This window comes from Microtus ochrogaster, chromosome 4, assembly GCF_000317375.1.
Source record: "Microtus ochrogaster isolate Prairie Vole_2 chromosome 4, MicOch1.0, whole genome shotgun sequence".
Classification (NCBI taxonomy): domain Eukaryota; kingdom Metazoa; phylum Chordata; class Mammalia; order Rodentia; family Cricetidae; genus Microtus; species Microtus ochrogaster.
This window is the reverse complement of record NC_022011.1, coordinates 68,287,339-68,299,707: the sequence shown is the minus strand read 5'-3', so window position 1 is coordinate 68,299,707 and position 12,369 is coordinate 68,287,339.

Genomic DNA, 12,369 nt, shown 5'->3' with positions numbered 1-12,369 from the left:
GAGAGAGAGAGAGAGAGAGAGAGAGAGAGAGAGAGAGAGAAAGGGCATGAAAATGACAGAGACCTTTTGCCAAGTCAAATTATATAGCTGTGACCTTGATAACTCCACTTGACTGGTCTGAGACACTGCCTTAGATCTGAAACTGTTAATGTACGTAATACATAGACAGACGTTAGCCAGCTGGGAGGCCATTAAGTAAGGATTCCACCTCTCGTTTTCTCTGGTAAGAATAGAAAAGGAAGCTTAGTAATTGCCCCTTGTTAGATTTAAAATACCACACAGAAAGGTGGAGATAGCTGGGATCCGTTGAAGTCCATTAAGGGAAAGCTAGTTTCTCCTAGTAAGAGGAATGGATTCTGAATTCTACCTCTGACCCTATGTGGAAACATGACATTTTAATCTGCCATAAAGATTAAAACATTATAGAACATTCCACCTCCCCTTAAGAGTTAATCCAGGTGAGCCTGTCAATCATATGCCCAAGAGTACATTCCTCAGGAAAATTTAGTCACCTGAAGACATGCCAAGGCAATGGGAGTAATAATCATCTCCCTAATGAGAAAAAAATACCCTACTCCCCAGACACTCCTCCTTCATTCAGTTGCTTGCATATCTTCATGGCTAACCCTGCCTGATTATCTGTGTTCAAATTCAACAGTAACTTTCTCTTTGCAAATTTTTTATTTGTATTTCAGATAATGACCAAATGCCTAAGGATTCTTTCCTGAATAGTCTGGGCCTTTTCTCTGTTTCTCTGAAGACAAGTCCCTTTCACAGCTGTGAAGTGACTTTGAAGCCCAGGTTAAAAGGCACAGATTTCTGACCTCTACCCCTTTACTTCGGAACACTGTTAGTTTTGTTTTTTTTCTTTTAAACATTAAGAAAAATGGTCTTGGGATTTCCTTCCCACTCAGTTTTTAAATTCTTTAGTCAACATTACAAACTGAAAGAATGGTGTGTAACAAAATTCCTTAAGTCCCCTGTAACAAAACAGCTCTTAAATATCATCTCTGACACAGGTAAACACAGAATCCTAGTGGGGACCAAAGACTTATGATTGCAATATTTGAATGCAACTAACCCTTTTATGGCAGAACCACATGCTACCAGTGAACCCGGTTAGTCAATATAGGAACAGGACAGACCTCTCATTTTTCTATATGCCTTTTCAAACCCTCTAAGATTCCAACTGCTTCTGTAGGAATACTGGAGATCATCCTCTGTAATGCAGAGACTCACAAAGGAAATGGAGTTATGAACACAATTATCTTGTCAATGCTGAGGCAAGAGCATCATCCCATGGGCTGAATACACAGTAGGGTAAAAAGAACATAAGCTAATGGCATCTTTGAACAGGCAAAATATAAGCAGTCTCTATGAGTAATGAAATACTTGTGGAAAATTAAAGCGCAAATAAAAATGGTACCAGCGAAGAGAAAATGCTCAAGTGACTTGTCTTAGTCCTCTAGTTCACAGGGTTTTCAGAGTCTAGATCTTCTTTATAACAAGGACAACACCACTTGGAGCTTGAACAATAGGAGGCAGAGTTATTCAGAAATGTAGGTGGAGTTGTTTGAATGAAAATGGGTCTAATAGGCTCCTTTACTTGAGTGTTTGTTTCCCAGCTGGTGGACTATTTATGAAGGATTACAAGGTACAGCCGTGTTGAAGAAGCTACGTCACTGGGACTGGACTTTGAGTTTTCAAAAACCCCATGCTAGGCCCAGTCTTTCCTTCTCTTTGCTTCATGCTTGTGGATTAGCTACTGCTCAGGTACCTGGATGCCTGCCTATTGCCATGGTCCCTAACATAATGGTCATTAACTTACCCTGCCAGTGAGTTAAGTGTTCATAAGACCCCAATTAAATGCTTTATTTTATAGGTTGTCTTGATTGTGGTGTGTGTTCCCTGAGTAGAACAGTAACTAAAACAGTGGGTAATGCAGAGTAAGAGAAAAATTATAGTGGTTTGAGAATAGGAATCTCATTGGTCTCAAAAAAATCTACTTGTTTTTCATAATTGAAGCTGAAAGACTAGACAGAATTTACTCAATATAACTGTTTCTAAAAACGTTAACTAAGTAAAATAATTCTTTTTTTAATAGAGCAAAAAATTCACTCTTATTCTGTCTTCATATTTTAAAAATCGCAAAGTTCATGTTATATAAAGCACGCATATCCCTTAAATTCAAAGCTGTAGGTGAAAGATGAAGAAGAAAGAGGAGAAGGGGAAGACGAAGTAAAAATCAATAAAGGAAGGAAGGAAAGGAGGAAGAAAGACATTGATTACATGGACTTACAACATGACTGACTTTCTTAGATAAAGGCTATGTTTGGATAATGATCACATAGCTTTTCCTGTGGTTTTCATATATATCAAGATACTGATTCGTTTTTATTATTTTGCTATTTTTGTTCTTCGAAATGTTTTACTTTGGGCTCAGAGTATCAGCATATTAAGATCAGATTTTGTTCTTATTCATGAAAGTTTGTAAGACTAAATGAGATATGCTTTACTGTGTTATGGAATCAATTTAGGAAGACAAAAATAATGTGCATGCTTTTATTATTATTATTATTATTATTATTATTATTATTATTATTATTATTATTATTTTTGATTTTCGAGACGGAGTTTCTCTGTAGCTTTTTGGTTCCTGTCCTGGAACTAGCTCTTCTAGACCAGGCTGGCCTCAAACTCACAGAGATTGGCCTGCCTCTGCCTCCCGAGTGCTGTGATTAAAGGCGTGCGCCACCACTGCCCGGCTGCTTATATTATTTTTTAAGTTTTAAATTACTCATATTTTCTCCTAGATAATTTTTAGCAAAGTTAAATAAACATGCATTGTTTATTTTTTCTAGTTAGTTATATTTAGGTGGTATATTTCCTGAATAATTTGAATATAAAATCCAACCACAATCAACACTGATAAAATACAGGAGAATTGTGCTTAATTTTTCTTTAAATAAAGATATTTGGGCAAGAGAAAGTGAATAATATAGAAGAAAATTAAAAGTAATAGAATTTCATATTGTGCCTATGAAAACAAATAAAATAATGCATTTGGTATGATCATGATTAGAATTATTTTATAATAATTATTAATTGAAATATTTATTACAACTTTATATTATCCATTTTTCACAAAAATATCCAAAATAAGTATTATAAATACAAAATGTCAACGTTAAAATATGGTCTGCTTATTTTTAATTTAGTACATCCTCATTTTAAAACAATGAACAGCTGTTTTTATAGATTCTTGCCAGAATCAAGTTATTATCTTTCTTTCTTAGTATTCAGATACACTCACTCCATAGATTTTAGTTCCTTGATGTGGCTCATTTTTAGAAATACACCTTTTTTAGAATTATGAGACTCTGATCTGTATTTGTCAAGGAATAAAATTTTCCTAGCCAAAGTCAATTTTTATTTTAATTAGCACTATTTGTTATCTTTCTATCATACTTGTTCATTTCATTGTTCATCAATTATGTGACATGAGCATTTAAGTTGCCTAGTATTTATTTATTATTCCCTTGTCATTTGTGATGATAAATACAACTAATTCAACTGGTTTTAAAAATCCATGATACCTATATGTAAAAAGCAAATGCTTTGGATTCTAAGTACCCAATGACTTAGAAAATGCCAAGAATTCCTTTGAACAAGTTAGGATTAATAAATATTTATTTAAGTTTTGATTTCTTGATTTAGAAAACTAAATTAATCTCAGTTATAATCATGGATTATGGGAGGTTTATATTACATGGTTTCTGAAGATAATTCAGTAAGCTTCCCTTTCTGAAGTTCTTTGAAATTTTGTAAGTTAAATGAAGCTTAACTATGTTCTTCTATTTCTACAAAAGTAGTCATAATCTTTGCAACTACTTTATTAACTTTTGCCATAAGACTCAAATGATGATTCTACCATACCATTCTTTTCACAATCATAGATGTTTTATGGTAAAATCTTTAGCTATGAAAGTTTTGTCTGAAGATACAAATGTTTCTGTGACTAAAATCCATTACTTCAGAGCACCAGAGTCAGGGCATAGACCCACATGGTGGATTACAACCATCCCTCTCTCCTGAACATTTTTCTGAGGCATTCTATACAGTGCAAGCATGGGTGTGCACCAGACGATGTTCTAAAATTGAAAGGAGAAGTGGACACACATCCCGATCCCCAACCCAGAAGCAATCACCAATTGATAGCTATTTGCAAATGAAAATTTAGTTTTCTTCAAGTATATCTCACTGGAGAAATAAACTACTCTGGAGTGTAGCCTGCACACCCAGCATGTCAGGACCTTTTCATATATATAATCTTGTGTATATATAATATAGAACTAAAGAACATTGGGCCTATAGTTCGCTATCCTAGAGAACCTAAATAATAAGGTGAACCCAAAGAAAAACATATATAGATCCTCCTGGAAATTGGAAGCAGATAAGATCGCCGAGTAAAAGTTGGGATCATGGGGGTGGGGGTGGAATGGGAGGAAGGGAAGAGGGGGAGAGAGAAGGGAGAAGGGGAGGATTGGGGGAAGCTTGGGGGAGTGGGATGGTTGAGATGGAGGAAGGATGGATATGGGATCAGGGAAGAAGACATCTTAATTAAGGGAGCCATTTTAGGGTTGGCAAGAGACTTGCTCTAGAGGGGATCCCAGGTGTCCATGGGGATGTCTCCAGCTAGGTCCTCGGGCAGTAGAGGAGAGGGTGCCTGAACTGGCCTTGTCCCATAGCCACACTGATGAATATCTTGAATATCACCATAGAACCTTCATCCGGCGATGGATGGAGATAGAGAAAGAGACCCACATCGGAGCTCCCAAGGTCCAGTTGAAGAGCAGAAGGAGCAAGAAAATGAACAAGGAAGTCAGAACCGCAAGGGGTTGATCCACCCACTGAGACAGTGTGACTGACTAATGGGAGCTCACCAAGGCCAGCTGGACTGGGACTGAACAAGCATGTAATCAAACCGGACTCTCTGAATGTGGCTGACTATGATAATGGCACTGGGATTTGTCTCTACTGCGTGTACTGGCTTTTTGGGATTCTAGCCTGTTTGGATACACACCTTCCTAGACCTGGATGGAGCGATGGAGAGGGGAGGGCCTTCGACTTCCCACAGAGCAGGGTACTCTGCCTTTTCTTAGGACTTGTGGGGTAGGGGGAAGGGTGAGTGGTGGAGCAGGAGGGGAATGGGAGGAGGGTAGGAGGAGGAAATTTTGAATAATATAATTTATAAAGCAATAAAAATAATATATAAGTATAAAATTATATATATGTATACTATATGTGATTATATCGACTTATAATCTTACTTTTTTCTCTCTTCATTTCACACTGCAATTTGTGTGTGTGTGTGTGTGTGTGTTATTACTTCCAGTTCAGAGATTTTATAGGATTCCTGAGTCTGCAAATGAGTGGGTCTCTGTCTTTTTTTCCTTTGAGTCTCTTAGTGGACTCTTCTTTTTCTTCTGTATGTTTGTTTTGTCATTTTTCTATGTGTTAGTTTTTGTTTTATCATATTCCATTATATTAATTGTATTAAATTATGTCTTATATCATTGTTCCTTAAAAATTTGTTTTCTAATGAGAGACAAAAAGTGGGTGGATCCAGGTGGGAGGGTAGATGGTGAAAAACTAGGAGAAATACAGGGAGGGAATAATGTAATCAGGAAATATTTTTATGGCAAACAAAGCTATTTTCAGTAAAATGGAAAATTAAACAAAGATGGAAAGAAAAAGGCAAGAAAAACTAGTGTGCAGGAGAGTAGGTGAAGGAGGTGTAAGGTAAGTGTTTAAGCTATGCACCGATCTCCCTTGAGAATCAGTAGATCTTAAAATGCTTGGGAAAGAGAAGAGGAAGATAGAAAGTACTATTTCATCTCATTCATTGTTGAAGTAGTACCCAGTTTATGCCATCACAGAAAATAAAATGCTGAATCCTTGAATACACAGAATAAAACAATTGATTTAAGAGAGTAGCAGTGAGAAGGTAAGAGATGGCAAATACACGCTTGTCTTTTTTTTACCATTTATCTGCATTCTTTAACAAATAAAGGAAGGAAATTTTAAAAAATGATTTTATCAACAGAATTGCATGAATAAACATATATCAATCAATTCATTCTTTATCCTTCCTTGTTTTCATCACACTTTGTTAATATTTCACATTTATTTTACAAAAGGATACAAGCAACACATAAATACTCATGACTGCTCAAGGTGCAGAGGATAATGGAGGAATCAGTGTCCTATACTGAACACGACACTTTTATCAACAGCCCTAAGGCTCAGTGAACATCACAAAATAGGGAGCAGATAAAAAAAGTAAGATGAAAAAGAATGAGAAAAACTATAGAATGTTATTTGCTAGATATGACATACCCATTGCAGTCATGAATTAATAGCAGCTGTGTCTGCTATGTTGGGCACGTAAATAATTAGTCATGGATGTAGTATGAATCCATGGAGCACTTCCCTTCTCTGCTGATCTATTGACAACTGATGATTTCTAGGAGAGGGCAATCATTGTCTTCAGGTGTGTATCCATAGTGCACCAACCAAGCAACATTCAATAGCTACAAACCCACAGCCACAAATGAACCTGGTTTAACTCAGTGTGTCACAAAATAAAACCAAAAATGCATGAACCTTAACTCTGAATATGGGAAAGGGTTGGAGGGAGATGGGAAAAGATGGAGTGAGTAATAAGGATATATTATATGCATGCATGAAATAGTCAAAGATTAATGGACAAAAATGCCACATTTTGAAGTAGATAATGAAAAACATATGCCAGCTTCAGGTGAAATTGCCATACACTATAGGTACACTATGTTAAAAAATATTCTCTACAACCTTAGAAGTAGTAATTGAATTCTAAATTCACTTACTACTTGTGTGCCATACCTTATTCATTATGCTAGTTTCCACTGATTAGATAATTACATTTTAATCATGAAATGTAAGGAAAAATTACTAAGCATATATGTTGTATTTTCCTCCCTATTTATAATTCCACCATATTAAAAATGTAAATGAATCATATTCAAACAGGGGTGGGTGTGTAATTATGAGACTGTTTTACTGCATTAGTGTGCTAATAGTATAAATGTCTTCTCAGTCCTGATCATTTCCTGTGTTCCAAATTCATTCAAATTACTAAAGGCCTAATACTTACAAAGCTCTCATAAAGAAATGTACACATTACTCCTGTACTCAAAAACATTATAGTCTAATAGGAGATCACACATTTCTATTAATTTGAGATGTTGCTTAGTGATTTCCTTGATATGAAACCTTGATAGCTCTAGAAGTAGTGTGATAAGCTCTTAAGACTAAAAAAAATTCTACAAATATTACAAAGTTGAAACTCAGGAGATTCATACAGATGAGTTATAATAGTGAGCTTCTCAAACCACCCAACTGCCTCTTCATTACATGGAGAACCCCAGAGTTGCAGCTTTTTGTGAGTCAACCCCAATACTGGAAAGGATTTTTTTTTTTTTTTTTTTTTTTTGTTTTTTGAGACAGCGTTTCTCTGTAGCTTTGATGCTTGTCCTGGAACTAGCTCTTGTAGACCAGGCTGGCCTCGAACTCCCAGAGATCCTCCTGCCTCTGCCTCCCGAGTGCTGGGATTAAAGGCATGTGCCACCACCGCCAGGCTTGGAAAGGATTCTTTTAATGATACAGTTGCTTTTGAGTTATCTATGCTCCTGTCAGTCAGCCCACACTCATATACTATAAGTCCAATAAACTCAATGCTCCATCAAGTTGGACTGAATTTGTAAAATGATCTGTTGTGGTTGCCTTCTGTTCACATTTTCCTGGAAGATGTTCATAGAAAGCACAATCGGTGGCATGATGGTAGCAAAGGTGACTGTGGGAGGTGGACTTGCATGATGTCTGCTATGGATGACCAGGCAAGTACTGAGGCTGAACTGGCTACATGCGGAACATCCATAAGGGTGAGATCAACAAGGCAGCCTTCTCCCATGTTGTGCGTGGTGTGTGATTTCTTGTTATGATGGTGTCTATGTGGGACTTGATATGTGTAATAAGACATAGGTGGTAGACTATCTGTGAATAAACTCTTAAGGTAACCATGGGCTTTCTTGATGAGTAGTGTTTGCTACAGTTGAAGTACTAGAGAATGCATTTTAGTTCTTGAGAGTAGCATAATGGGATGAAATTGCTTTCAAGTTGAACGTTCTGTCCTGCTGTTACTATGTCTAATATGATGAGCAAATTTTGCCGAGATGGCCAAAGGGACTTGCTTATGTAAGGGAGGAAAGGTGCGTAACTTTTAGCATCTTCCACATTTTCTTCTGATCTATTGGGTAAATTTGACAAAAAGAAATTATGAGGTACTGGCTTGTTGCAAAACAGATTGGGGGAGGGTGAAAAGGAAAAAAATATAAATCACACCTATGCTAATTATCTCCTCCTAGGAGCCAAAAAAAAAAAAAAATGGAACCCATGGGAAGAGCCAAATAACAAGGAAGGCGAGTGAAGTAAAAGTGATAAAGGATGCCCCTCAGGCCACAATTTCAATATAGATAAAGGAAAAATCCATGACTTAGTGTGAAGATGGGTATGACAGCACTTACAAACAGGCCAGTAAAAAAGACAATGGCAGTCAAGGAATATTCCACCTCTAAAGTACTTGATTTGAGAAAAAAACTTTAAGGAAATAGTGAAAGAAATTCTGTGGCCTTGATAGTCAAGCTGTGGGACATAGGGGCAGATAGGATCAGTCTAAATTTTACTAAAACATAGAAACAGAGAAAAGTTTACTGCTATCTCTCAGTGATAGTATCACCCAAGGCTTCATAACCCAAGGCAATGTGAGGGAAATACATCTCCTGGTGGACTGACTAAATGCTTTGGCTTAGATACATATACATACCAGGAACTGGAATACAAACAAAGATGAAAAGTTGTAACTGAAGGAAAAGGATGCAAAGAATGCTATGTATGATACCTAGTTCTCAGGTGAGTTAAGAAACAAACTGATTCAGCAGAAACTACGAGATGATAAGGGGCTTTTTTTTTTTTTTTCTGAGCCCAATGAAGTCTTGATCTTTAAGGAATAAGGAAGGGTTTGGCAGTTCTCAATGACTTCAGCAAATGTGTACATTAGGTTCACAAAGTGCTAAAGCCAACAGAAGATAAATAAAGAAGCATATCTATGCTACTTGGGAATGTCACAAAGTATATGTCAGATAGAGTTCCTTTGCAAAATTCTGCTGGGAAACCAAACACTTTGCTGGAAAGCCCTTGGAAATGTTCAACACCTGACTACTATTTCACCAAAGAAATAAGAGGGCATAATACAGTGAGATACAGGTGATCCCACTGCATTCTTTGCTATCCAAAAGCAGATCTGGGGTGGAAACCATCCCAGAATCCTTAAACGGAGTAGCTGTGGTTACCTGACAATACATACATGTCAACTGGAGAGCCCACCTTGAAATAAAGATTTATTGATTTCCCACTAGTATGTGAAATACTTGGGCTTTAGTAAATTCTGACTCAAATGTTTTTTAATTCATGATAATCTTCCAGTGCATAAGGAGGGATATATAGCAACAAATGAATATGTAGGTCAAATAGGACCAGTAAAGAGGACTAACTTTGTCCTAAGGGAAGACAATTATAACCTCCATTACTGTACTGTGCTCAATTTTTTCATTGCAAGAGAAGGTGCTGTGGGTAGAAATGATGCTGAGGCACACCTATGTGCCACCTTCAACCACAGAGAGATTTGTCTGAGTACTGACTGTAGAGGCAGCCATATGTGGCTGATGGTGATGTGAGTTTGCAAATATACATTCTGTATGTAGGATCATAAATATCAAACACGACAAACTGCCTGGTGTCTGTTGAAATGAAAGAAACCACCAAGGAGTGAAGAAAGGTTGACACTATTAAGCAAAGCAAAATATCTTTAAACAGTACACTGTGTTCTGTTAATAAGACTGATAACTTCAGGAGAATGATAGTATATTAAATAGCTATAATAAATTAGGTGGTTTTCAAAATCCATGGTATTATACCCAACATCGTTCTTTTGTTAGAAAAAATAGTACACAGGATGGGAGTATTTCCATTGGTCCTTACACATGGATTTTATATTCTCCTAGTTGCCGAGTCTTTAGAATATTTTGTATTTGTTTGGAGTGAATAGCAGTGAACTTATTACTATTTGGAATATATTAACATGAGCTATGTTATTTTTATATGTAATTGATCTATCTAGTTGTCTGTATCATACCATAAAATATTGTCATAATTACATATATTTGATTTTAAAGTATAAAATTTAATAATTGTAATAAATTTTGATAAATAATATTATAAACACAAAACCATTTCTTTATTCTGATGATTCAGTTGTCTTCCATATGCTATGGTATGACATTTTGATTTATTAAATTCAAAACATTTTGTACTTTCATCTTACATTTTTCTATAACCTATTTTTAACCTATTTTCCTCTATAACCCATCTTAAAAGAAATACGTTGTCCAATTTCTGAACATTTTATGACATTCTTCATAATTTCTTTTAATATCTTCCAATTTAATTCCACTCTATCAGAAAATATTTTAAATCAGAATTTTAGGTATTACAATTAGAACTTTTAATTCTATTTGATTTCTGTTCAGATGGATGCAGAACCTTTGTTTCAGTTGGCTGTATGTGCATATCCAGCTTTCCCAGCATCACGTACCAGAGGTTGCTGTCTCCAGGGCGTGCTACTGCTGTCTCACTGAACATCACTCAGGCATAGTGAGCTTCTGTGTTGGAGGACTGTTGAGTTTCAGTTCTCAATTTTCTGTTTAACACATTGCTATCCGGTTTGAAATCTTGGTACCTCAATGTCAGTGTCATTATGTGGGTTCATCTGAATAGCACCCAGAACACATCAGATATGAAAAATAACTTTTTCCTTGTCATTTTTCTGTTTCAAGTGTGATATATAGTTGGAACTCTAGTATCTATGTTGGATAACCTGGTGATCTTATGAGTAAGACAGGGCAGAAACTGAAGTTGACTCCTTAATGGCATTTTGGAAGACAACATGTATCTAGTCTTTTATATTGGAAGAATATCTATAAACAGTGACTCATTTTATAGGGCATGGGGTCATTGCTGCTCTGAGATGACATGATAGTTTTGAATTTTTGTCCATACAATTTGAACTATAGTGATCAATTCACTACTTTTATCACTTTGGAGATATATCAATATGCTAGCTATATTTTAAACATAAAGTAACTTATAAAATTACTTCTTTGAGAAGACCACACATTGCAAGGTCTATTTTCTTTTTGCAACTGTAAGTCTATGCAATCAATAAAAATGGGCTTTGGAAATAAAGAGCATGTACAGATGTCCCTATAACAAGACAACATCTTAGGAAACAAATTGCATATTGAAAATACTGTCATTTGACAAATTCTTTTTTTCCTTTTAGCATATCTAATCTAGCAAACACTATCACTTAACATAGCCTATCTTTTTTTGAGTGTTTTTTTTGTTTTTTATTTATTTATTTATTACAGATCTCCGTCTCTTCCCCGCCACCGCCTCCCATTTCCCTCCCCTCCCCCAAATAAGTTCCCCTCCCTCCTCAGCCCAAAGAGTAATCAGGGTTCCCTGCCCTGTGGGAAGTCCAAGGAACCCCCACCTCCATCCATTTCTAGTAAGGTGAGCATCCAAGCTGTCTAGGCTCCCACAAAGCCATTACATGCAGTAGGATCTCAATTCAAGAACTAGATGATGACAGGGAAGTTGAAGTGGCCATTGCACAACTATAGAGACTTTATAGGCTTAGAATACAGAAAGATTAAAAACAAAAACAACTAAAACAATAACAGCAACTCAGGGCTCATAAAAAGAAAAAAATGACCCAGGATTTGAAATCTGTACTTATCAAAATTTCTCTTAAAGAATTCACTCTAGTATTTAGAGTAGAAATACCATGTAAATGCGAACCATGTTTGGAAGGTAACATTTTGAAACTCAACAAAATAGAAACAGAGAAAACAGTCCAAAGAATCAATGAAACAAAAAGTTGGTTCTTGGAGAAAATCAACAAGATGGACAAACCCCTATCCAAACTAATTAAACGACAGAGAGAGAACATGCAAATAAATAAGATCAGAAATGAAAAGGGGGACATAACCACATACACAGAGGAAATTCAGAGACTCATTAGATCTTACTACAAAAGCCTGTATGCCACAAAACTAGAAAATGCAAAAGAAATGGACATTTTTTTAGATAAGTACCATATACCAAAGCTAAACCAAGACCAGGTGAACGATCTAAACAGACCTGTTAGTC